We start from the raw sequence: 10,196 nt of genomic DNA, 5'->3' as shown, positions 1-10,196 counted from the left end.
ACCAAAATTTTGGTATGCGAACATACTTGAACTGTTCAGACATGGAACATTCTACAGTCTTTCACCCCATCCCTTTACAGTTAAGTATTCATATGCCCATAGAATGTGAAACAAAAATGAATCTGGCTATAGCTGATGTGGGGAAACTGGCAATAGCTCTCCCACCCCCACACACATGCACACTATTAACCTTTTTTCGCTGAAAGTTTCCATTTTTCCTTAATTTGCTTCCATGCAGTCAAACCCAATGGACTATATGCAGCTAAAAGTTCCCTTGTCCATTGTCTCCAATCTGGAATGACCTTAAGACACCTGGATCAAAGCAGTTATGTTAGACTGTAGGAGCTTTGGTTTTGTGGATGGAATGTGGAGTCACTCTACTTAATGAGTAGTTCTCCATGAAAAAACTCCCAGATCTTTAGATTTGAAAACACATGTGCAGGAATGGTCTTACACCTTTGACTGCTTAACCCACATATTGACCTTTTTGACAAGTGGTAACAAGATAATCCAGCCTGGCTTTGCTTATGGCATTGGATGATATTTCTGGAAATGGATTCTCATTTTCTTCCTTCAGGCACCTTCCAAATCCCCTCTAGGTTAGTGTAACTTTGAAACACCCTGTACATATAGGCACATAAATACTCATGCTGATTTGGGTGGTTATCAACCCTTAAGATGGTGCACAAGGTTTACAATTCTCCTCCATAGATATGCAGCTCAGCATTTTGGATCCAGTTCTCATAGACACACCAATTGCAGAAAATAATTATGAAGCTCATGTCTGCACTGCCTGCTTGGTCTTGCAATTGGAGACGTCCACCAGGATTTCCCACAAGCACAGCTTTGGCCTGGCAAGTGTCTTCCCTCCTAACAATGTGCACTGCCAGCCTTAATCTCTGCATTGTCATTTTCAGCATGACATTGTGTTCAATCAGGTTGTACTATTCTCATTTTCTTTCTATATGTCTGGGTGTTTTATTCAGGGATTGCACCCAAAGCTGTTCATTGTATTTCTGTGTTCAGATCTAAAAGTTCTCTCCATCTATATCTTGCAGTGCTTCAGACTCCTGTCCCATATTAAACAGATCACTGGATTATAGAATAAATGTTTGACCTTACTTGGCAGATTTTCTGATACATTTGTGGGTGAAATGTTTGACGCCTTGAAATAGCTTAATTTCTGGTTAAACTTGTTGTAAAATTTGACATGTTTTTACTTCCACAGCACACTTTTCCAAATTAACCACAGTCTAATACAATGATTCCTTAGCTAAATACCTTACTGTTCTGACATACGCTTTCTCTCACTCTACTAGATCTGCAGTGTTGCCTGCATACCCCAATAACTGTGTTCTCCCATTTAACTCAACCTTTCCACCTTTTGATTTGTTAATGACTTCTTATGTGACAAAACTTAAGAAGATTGTGAAATAACACTGTCACACTTGTGATGTTGAATTCCTTTGAAAGATTTCCTTACATTTTAAATCATATTTGCTCTGCTTTTTTACTACTACTACTACTCTACAATTCTGATATCACTGTAGCTGAAATAAATTTTGGAACATCTATTCCACTGAATCTGCTGATGGAAGCACTATTTTGACTGAAAGTTACTTCAGTAATGCCTCCTTTGCTTCTTAGACATTGCCACCACATTTAAAAAGGACTAATCAGATTTGTGTTCTGCTTTCAAATTTCATTATTATGGCTCTCCAGTGGGATACTGTAACACTAGTACTTCTGTTGGTGACATTCTCCTTGCTCGCTGACTGAGACTTGGCTGATGCCTTGAGCGCTTTGGCAGCAGTAACCCAAAGCTGTAGTGCAGGTGTCAAGGACACATTCTCATAGAATGCAATGGGTTCCCATGCTTCCATCGGCATGGTAGAGGTGGTGTCAGGATTCATAAGACAAAGCTCCGCTAATGTGCCAATCTCCAGTACCAAGGGTCACATGCCCATTTGCTGCAATTGCTAATGCTGTGGTAACATGAAACATTAGCAAATACATCGTTCATTGGTTGTGGAGGCCCATTGCTAGGAATGTTGAGTGCACTGTGGTCTCTCAAACTTGTACTCTTCCCAGACAAGTAGTAGTTTTGCCACAATTTGCCACCTGTCCTGTTTTACCAGTCTGCCCAGCCTATGACACACACACACACACACACACACACACACACACACACACACACACACACACACACACACACACACACACACTCTCTCTCTCTCTCTCTCTCCGTGTGATCAAAAGTATCTGGACATCTGACTCAAAATGACTTAAGTTTGTGGTGCCTTTCATTGGCATTGCTGGAATTCATTGTGTTGGCCCACCCTTAGCCTTTATTACTGCTTCCACTCTTGCAGGCATATGTCCAATTCTGAGCGGGAAGGATTTTTATGGAATAGCAGCCCATTCTTCACAGTGCTGCACTCAGGACAGGTGCCAAGTTGATCAGTGAGGCCTGGCATGTAGTCAGCATTCCAAATATACCAAAGGTGTTCTATAGGATTCAGTTCAGTTCTCTGCAGGCCCATCCATTACAGGGATGTTAACGTTATGTAAAACCCCACCACAGGCTGTGCATTATTAACAGGTTCTAGATCATGCTGAAAGGTGAAATTGCCATTACCAAATTGCTCTTACAGTGGGAAGCAAGGTGGTGCTCAAGACGACATGTAGGCCTCTGCTGTGATAGTGCAATGCAAAACAAGAGGTGAAAGGCCCCTCCATGAAAACAACCAAACCACACCACACCACACAATACCACCACCGTCTTCAAATTTTACTGTTAGCACTGCACACGCTGGCAGCTGATATTCACCGGTCATTCGCCATACCCACACCTTACCATCGGATCGCCACTTCTTGTACTATGACTCGTCACTCCACACAATGTTCTTCCATTCTCCAATTCTCCAATTGTTCAATGTTCATGCTCCTTACACTAAGTGAGGTGTCGTTTCACATTTACCAGCATGATGTGACATATTAGGAGCTGCTCCACCATGAAGTAAGTTTTCACATCTCCCACCTAACTGTCATAGTACTTGCAGTGGATCCTGATGCAGTTCGGAATTCCTGTGTGATGGTCCAGATAGATGTCTTGCCTATTACACATTATGGCTGTTGTGTTTGGCAGGAGAGCCAACTGTGTTACTGGAGGAGTCCAAAATGCACACGTCTCAGCTCACGGAGGATGGCGTGAGGTCTGGAAAATGACAAGGGAATTAGAAGTGACAAAATGGACGTAGCTGGTGGAATACTCAACTTTAATCCATTAAGGAAAAACGTCTCTCTTGATTGTACATATCAATAGAAACTGATCATGGTGCCTTGCTAGGTCGTAGCAAATAACAGCTGAAGGCTATGCTAACTATCTTCTCGGCAAATGAGAGTGTAGAAGACAGTGAACCATCGCTAGCAAAGTCTGGTGTACAACTGGGGAGAGTGCTAGGAGGCCTCTCTAGACCTGCCGTGTGGCGGCACTCGGTCTGCAATCACTCATAGTGGCGACACGCGGGTCCGACGTATACTACTGGACTGCGGCCGAGTTAAAGGCTACCACCTAGCGAGTGTTGTTTCTGGCGGTGACACCACAATGGCCCTCTTAAACTGTCGACAGACGAGGTTGGCCTGTACACTTTTGTGCTGCATGTGTTCCTTCAGGTTTCCACTCCACTATCACATCAGAAACAGTGGATGTAGGGGTGTTCAGGAGTGTGGAAATTACACTTAGACATATGACACAAGTGACACCCAATCACCTGACCATGTTCAAAGTTGGTGAGTTCCGTGGAGTGCCCCATTCTGCTCTGATGTCTAATGGCTACTGAGGTCACTGATATGGAGTACCTGGCAATGGGTGACAGCACACTGCACCTAATATGAATGTTTTTTGGGTGTCTAGTTACTTTTGATCAATAGTGCATGTAATGGGGGTGGTTGCCAAACCCCACAATATCTGGGGTTTGGTTCCACCACAGATTGTGGAAAATTGATGGTGCACTGGCTAGGCATGAGCATTTTGGGAACTGTGCTACTTGTTCATTGTGCAATGGGTACAGCAGTGTCTTCAGTCATACTTAGTTCACACACCTTCCCATTCTACATTTGGACAGCATGGTCACTGATTCTACATGCACTGTGCATCTGGCATCTGTGTGGCTGTCACTCTTCACCAGGTGGGGTTGCTATCACCTGGATGCATGTACATTGGTATACATGGGTAGTTGACTGGTGCTAAATGTTCTGGCTGATGAATGTATATGCTCGCAGGCTGCACTTGGTTCGGGCCCATTTGCTAAATGCTTCTGCAGTTGTTGGTGTGGAAGGGGTTACTTCTGCTTAGGTGCAGCTTTGGCAACTATTTCCACAACACCTGGCTAGCTTGGTGCATGGTGCACAATGGCTGTGTTGTTTCTGTAAGGCATATGTGCCCACCTGTTGGTGGTGTAGCTGTAAAGTACGTCCTACTTTGTGCATTTCTGACTGAACAGTCTTTGTGCTACATCAGTACTAAATTAAGGATATTGTTTGCTATTACAGCTCAGATTTTTACAGAAAACATGGGGACCCACAATTGTCATCAGAATGCAACAAAAATATTGTTTCCACATAAGTTACTTTCTCTCAAATGATCAGCTGGTGGTCAGTGTGAGCCACACATTCTTGTTCTTATAATAATGCAAGTCACAGATTTCATCTCCTCTAACATTTACCTAACCTTGTTCCCAGATGCAGTAATTCTTAGTCTCTTTCCAGTTCACAATCTGCAAAGGTTCTTTTTCTGTGAAATTAGTCCTTTTTTCACCTTATGGGCAATTACAGCTTCAGCTAGTCCTATTATTCAGTTCTATGCTGTAAGGCCAACTTGAAGAAAAACATGAGACATAAAACAGAAAATAATGGTCTTTGGACTGCGCATAGTGATGCATAGTATAGTTCATGGCAACAATGGGAATGTGAAAATGGTGAAGCAAATAGCAAACATGGTCTGTATACCTTTGTCAAGATGAGCGACAAGTACTGCCGTTTGTGTTTTTTCCGTAGTAGTAAAAGCATGATAGTGTCTTTTGTATGACACATGTGTTAGTGTGGGTATCAGAATATGTATTTAAAGCTCAGAAACAGCCAACATAGATCCTTCATTAATTAATTTTGCAGTTCATACCATGGAAAGATAAGTTTCAGATACTTGCATGAGGCCATGTAGTGTGCCTGTGGTTCCTACAGTTAGTGCTCCTTCATGACTGACTGAAACTGGAGGCTGTGCAGCTGGCTGAGCAACAATAGTACGTATTTACATAATGGGTACTGAGATTTCTGTATTGTGGACAATGGCTCTTACTTTCTTGGGATGCAATGAAACTTAATTTCATACAGATCACCAGTACTACTTATCAAGAACATTTTGTCGATTTGTACATTCTAAGAGGTATCAAACAAGAACAAAGCTGATCCAATAATCTTGTAAGCTTGTATTTTGTTCAGTTCGTCATTGTGTGTTCCAAAAGCCTTCTGGAAGGCAAGGGACATAACATCAACCTGGATGCCAATGTCTTGTACCATCTGGATCTCTCATGGACAGAATGAGTTGAACTTCACAATTTCTTTGATATTTCCTCTTTCCCCATTTTTACTGTGTTGATACCTACTGAGGTCACATGTCCCCAAGGAGGTCATAACACACGAGCAAACACATATTCCACAATTGTAAAACATACTGATGACAGATTAGTCTTTCCAACAAATGTTCTTGAAAGGATAGATCATTTGCAGCTTTCGTCACCTGGAATCGCTTGGTGCTCTGATGTTACACAAATAAGATTTGCCATTAGATATAGATGTTTACTTCCAGCTAAGCTCATACAAGGAAAGTCACACCCTTAAAAGAACACTTCGCACATAATTTAGATCTGTACGTTAGGCTCCTATCCCCAGAGCTCATTAAAGGCTTGTGGTACATATGGAATCACAACAGAGGAAACAGTTCATGGGAGGTGCAAAAGAATGGCCTGAAGGAGGTTTCATGTTTGGAGATGGACATGACTACACCACTAAGAAATTACCTGATTTGTCAACATACGCTACGTAACATGTCTACAATAAATGAACTCCCAGCCATTTAAGACAATAGAGGAAGAGGTATCATAAAAATATTCTACCTGAAAGGTACCAGACATGGGTCTCTGACTTCTCTTATGACAGTGTTCCATACTCCAAGAATACTACTGAAATCAGTGAATGCTAATCTGTCTTAATCTGTTTCGTTGTGAACTGCATAAAATGTAACATAGGAGTATCATACCTTGCAAAATGCTTTTGGTCACAGTGGCACATATGGCTGCATGTTATCAGTAGGCCAAACAGTGAAGCTGAAACTTGTCACATTGTGCTACATGCCTCCAATGAGCTAAGTCACAATTCAGCCAACTTTCAAAGTACTGAGTCATACATTGCGCTAGTGACCAAACGAAGTGTTCAACCCACAGTGTGCAGAGTGTAGTTCAGGCTGGAGGTGAAATTCAAATCATGACATGGGCATACTCATTCCAGGCCATGTATTTCAATATTCTTTCATTCCCATTCCCATTTTCATCGCAAATACTGTGAACTGTCTTCTTATGCTTAGGGCCCAAAGAATACAGTGTGCTTTTTCAACATTTTTTAAAAAGTACATTACCTTGTTCTCATTTAATGTGGACACACTCTTCTACGTAGAGTCAATCCATGAATATTGCATTGATGCAAAGCACTGCTAGATTCCAATTCAAAATGGCTAAATGGACAAAATAAGAATAGTGGTGTTTATGCATAAGTGGTTTCAATGGTAACATTCTCACGTTGAATGGGGATAATACCATGGGACAGAGCATGGGAAGAAAATGCTTCTCACTCAAAGGAAGATGGTTTTGACATTAGTGACCCATTTACAGAAAGACCTTCAGAATTTGATGATCATCATAAATGCATTAACCCATGATCCAAATCACTGCACTCAAGACCCTGACAATATGAAGTATAACCATGTATTCATTCTGCAGCATTTCAAAACAGAAGGTTCCACGAAAGGATAAGTGCACAAGCGAAACCATTGTTGGCCATATGTGCATTACCCATTTGCTTGTCATTGATTTGAGTGTGAACACTACTGACCATTTCTATCCTGTACCTTTACTGATGACTAGAAAATTTCTTTTTGCTAATGTAAGGGAAAGAATAGAAAGGAATGCTTTAGTCCAAACAAAACAGCAATGCCACATAGACTTTTGTGCACCCACACAAGATAATGTTACAAATATGGTAGAGCAGTGACTGTATGGTGTACTAAGAGTTGCATGAGGTGTACCCTTCCTGTTTGCATTTGTTGTCAACAGACATCTAGCACATGCAGTCCCAGAACAACCAGGAAGACAGTGTGAAGTGATTATATTCCACAATAACAGCCACTGATATTCTGCTGGACTGGCAAGAAACACTGTACTATTAGGTTGGGAAGTCATTGTGCACCCACCTTTTTTCACCTTACCTTGCACTCTCCGGTTCAAATGGCTCTAAGCACTATGGGACTTAACATCGGAGGTCCAAAGTCCCCTAGAACTTTGGTTAGTTAGGTTTAAGTAGTTCTAAGGACATAACACACATCAATGCCCATGGCAGGATTTGAACCTGCGACCATAGCAGTAGCAGTGCACTTCCGGACTGAAGTGCCTAGAATCACTTAGCCACAGCTGCTGGCACACTCTACAGTTTTAATCTTTACTGCTCTGTTCAATGATCTTCACATACTTCCTTTTGGGGTGGAAATACACTTTTAATGTGGATCTAAGTTACTTTTGCTACAAAACCACATAATTTGTTCAGTTATGGATTCAGAAAGTTACCCCAACATTTGCAGACTGTAGTGAACAGTGAAGCAGATTATATTGTTTATGATCACTTAAGTCCCCATAAGTAGTAAAAGGTTAAGCCTGGAATAATATTTGTGACTCTCCGTCACTCTGCCAATCATATAAATTGTCTTAAACCTACAGGCCAACTGTGTGAAGGATTGTGGTAGACCGATAGAGTGAGAATGTCAGTGAGGGGATGGGGTGGCAGAGGGTGTAATATAGGAGGCACAGGGACAGGGATGGGGCTATGCACGGGAATGGGCTCTATATGTGTAGGGAGTACTGAGGGAAGGAAGATTATGGAACTTTAGTATGAGGCAAGGGGAACTCTCATATGTTTTAGGGAAGCTGGTATGGGAGTGGAACGGGTGAGAGGTGTGGTGATGGGTCTCGAGAGGGCAGTACACAGGTTGTGGAGTTACCAACATGTCACCGTGTACTCAGTAGCATGTTGCCATTGGGCAGAAGGCGAGGATTGAGTGTTGCTCTTGCACACAAATGGGCTGGGCTAATTCATATCTCAGTCAAGCAGCAAAATACTGCTTTGGGAGAGAGGAATTGATTACAGACGATACTGTCCATTTCAAGGCATGATCATGAAGTTACAGGGCACTGGCTATGAATGTGGTTAACTTTTTCCAGTCCCATAGCACTGGCAGTTTTCCTATTTAAGCATATTAACTATACTGAGGGATACTTGTTTAAATAAAATATATTTTATCTGAAGATGATTTTTAATATGAGCCACATCTACAGACTGAGAAACTGTGATCTAAACATTACTACTAATTGCTGTGTGCCAATTAGTAACGTTAGCTTACCTTTATAATGTAATTTGCTACTTAAAAATTCGTCTTCTTTCTCTTTGATTACAAATCCCTTGCAATGTACCATAGTACACATTTTAAATGCAACTGCACACATGTGACTAATCTTTTGTCATTACAAAGGCACTGCCAATTTTCAGTGGAATTATGTAATACGTAATTAGTATAGAGTATCAAGCTCGTGTATAAAATTTTGAACAACTGTTCACAAAAATATTTTTGCACACCACCAATGAAGAATTGTCAAAGAAAACCTTAAAGTGATAACTTTAACATGTAATTAAGCTACTGAAGAAATTGAAAATCTCACCTGCTAATACCTCCTGTCTGTACCTCTTGTGGCTCATGCAAAAAATTAAAAAGCTGAACAACTTCACAGCAACTGAACTTGAATGTGAATCACACCTTGAAATGTGGCAGTGGTATGTCATCTCACGGAACATGCTCATATTAATGTTAAAGTTGCTAAACTAAAATAGTTATGGAGATAAAAACTAATGTGCAATGACAAGTAGATGCATTTGAAATTTTATGATAGTTGGATTGATGAAAACTGCATAATTATTAAAGTGAATCACAAAATATTTGAAACTTTGAGCTTGATAGTCTGAATTTACTAGAGCTGCCAGCTGCCATACACTGCCAGTCACACAGCAGGGCAAAGGTGCCCACAACAAGGAAGTCAACATTGTGGGAATGAGACCATAACTGCTAGATGTTGGTATGCTGGTGTGAGGATACTGCCAGTGACCAAAACAGAAGTACAGCATAGTTTGCTAGAATGAACACCCCTCATGAAAGAGGAAAGGGGGAAAGGAATAACAGACGTTTATTGAATTGGACTGTCAAAGCTAGGAGATTCAGAAATTGTCATGTATAATTCTGATAGTGTGTACACTGAATTTCAGGTTGCTTATTACCAACACATTAAAAAGTGTTGAGCCACAGTGGTTCATAGTTCTGTGTGGCAGATGTCGTAGATCACATGCCATGTAGTGTAGAAGAGTTGTGGCAACTTGAAACTTTAAATACATATGTGACCCACTTTCTGGCCTCAAGAATACTTTATGATTTTATGATATTTGTCTCTTTACATGTTTACTAACCTGTTGGTGTTACTTGTTTAGAATAATTCATCATTAGTTCATATTTGGGATTCAAACATGCTCACTGGTAAGGAAGTTTGTGTTGAGGATGTACCCATGGATACTTAAGGTGCAGGGCGAGCACATAAGTTTACATTTCAATTGAGTCACGAAAACATGAGGCAGCTTCTTACTGATGTGAGCAGTTCATTCAAGGAACATTGTTGGTTAGGGCTTGAAATAATTATTCCATGTGAATTGTTTTGCATTGATTAGCACATGGTCAGTTAGCTTCCAAACTACAGTCAATAGCTATTGCAGTTCACATTGCTACAGCAGACTGCAACATGATTGAAATACAGCACTGTAGGCATCCAAATGAC

This window comes from Schistocerca gregaria, unplaced genomic scaffold (genome assembly GCF_023897955.1).
Source record: "Schistocerca gregaria isolate iqSchGreg1 unplaced genomic scaffold, iqSchGreg1.2 ptg000008l, whole genome shotgun sequence".
Lineage (NCBI taxonomy): Eukaryota > Metazoa > Arthropoda > Insecta > Orthoptera > Acrididae > Schistocerca > Schistocerca gregaria.
This window is presented reverse-complemented; position numbering follows the sequence as displayed.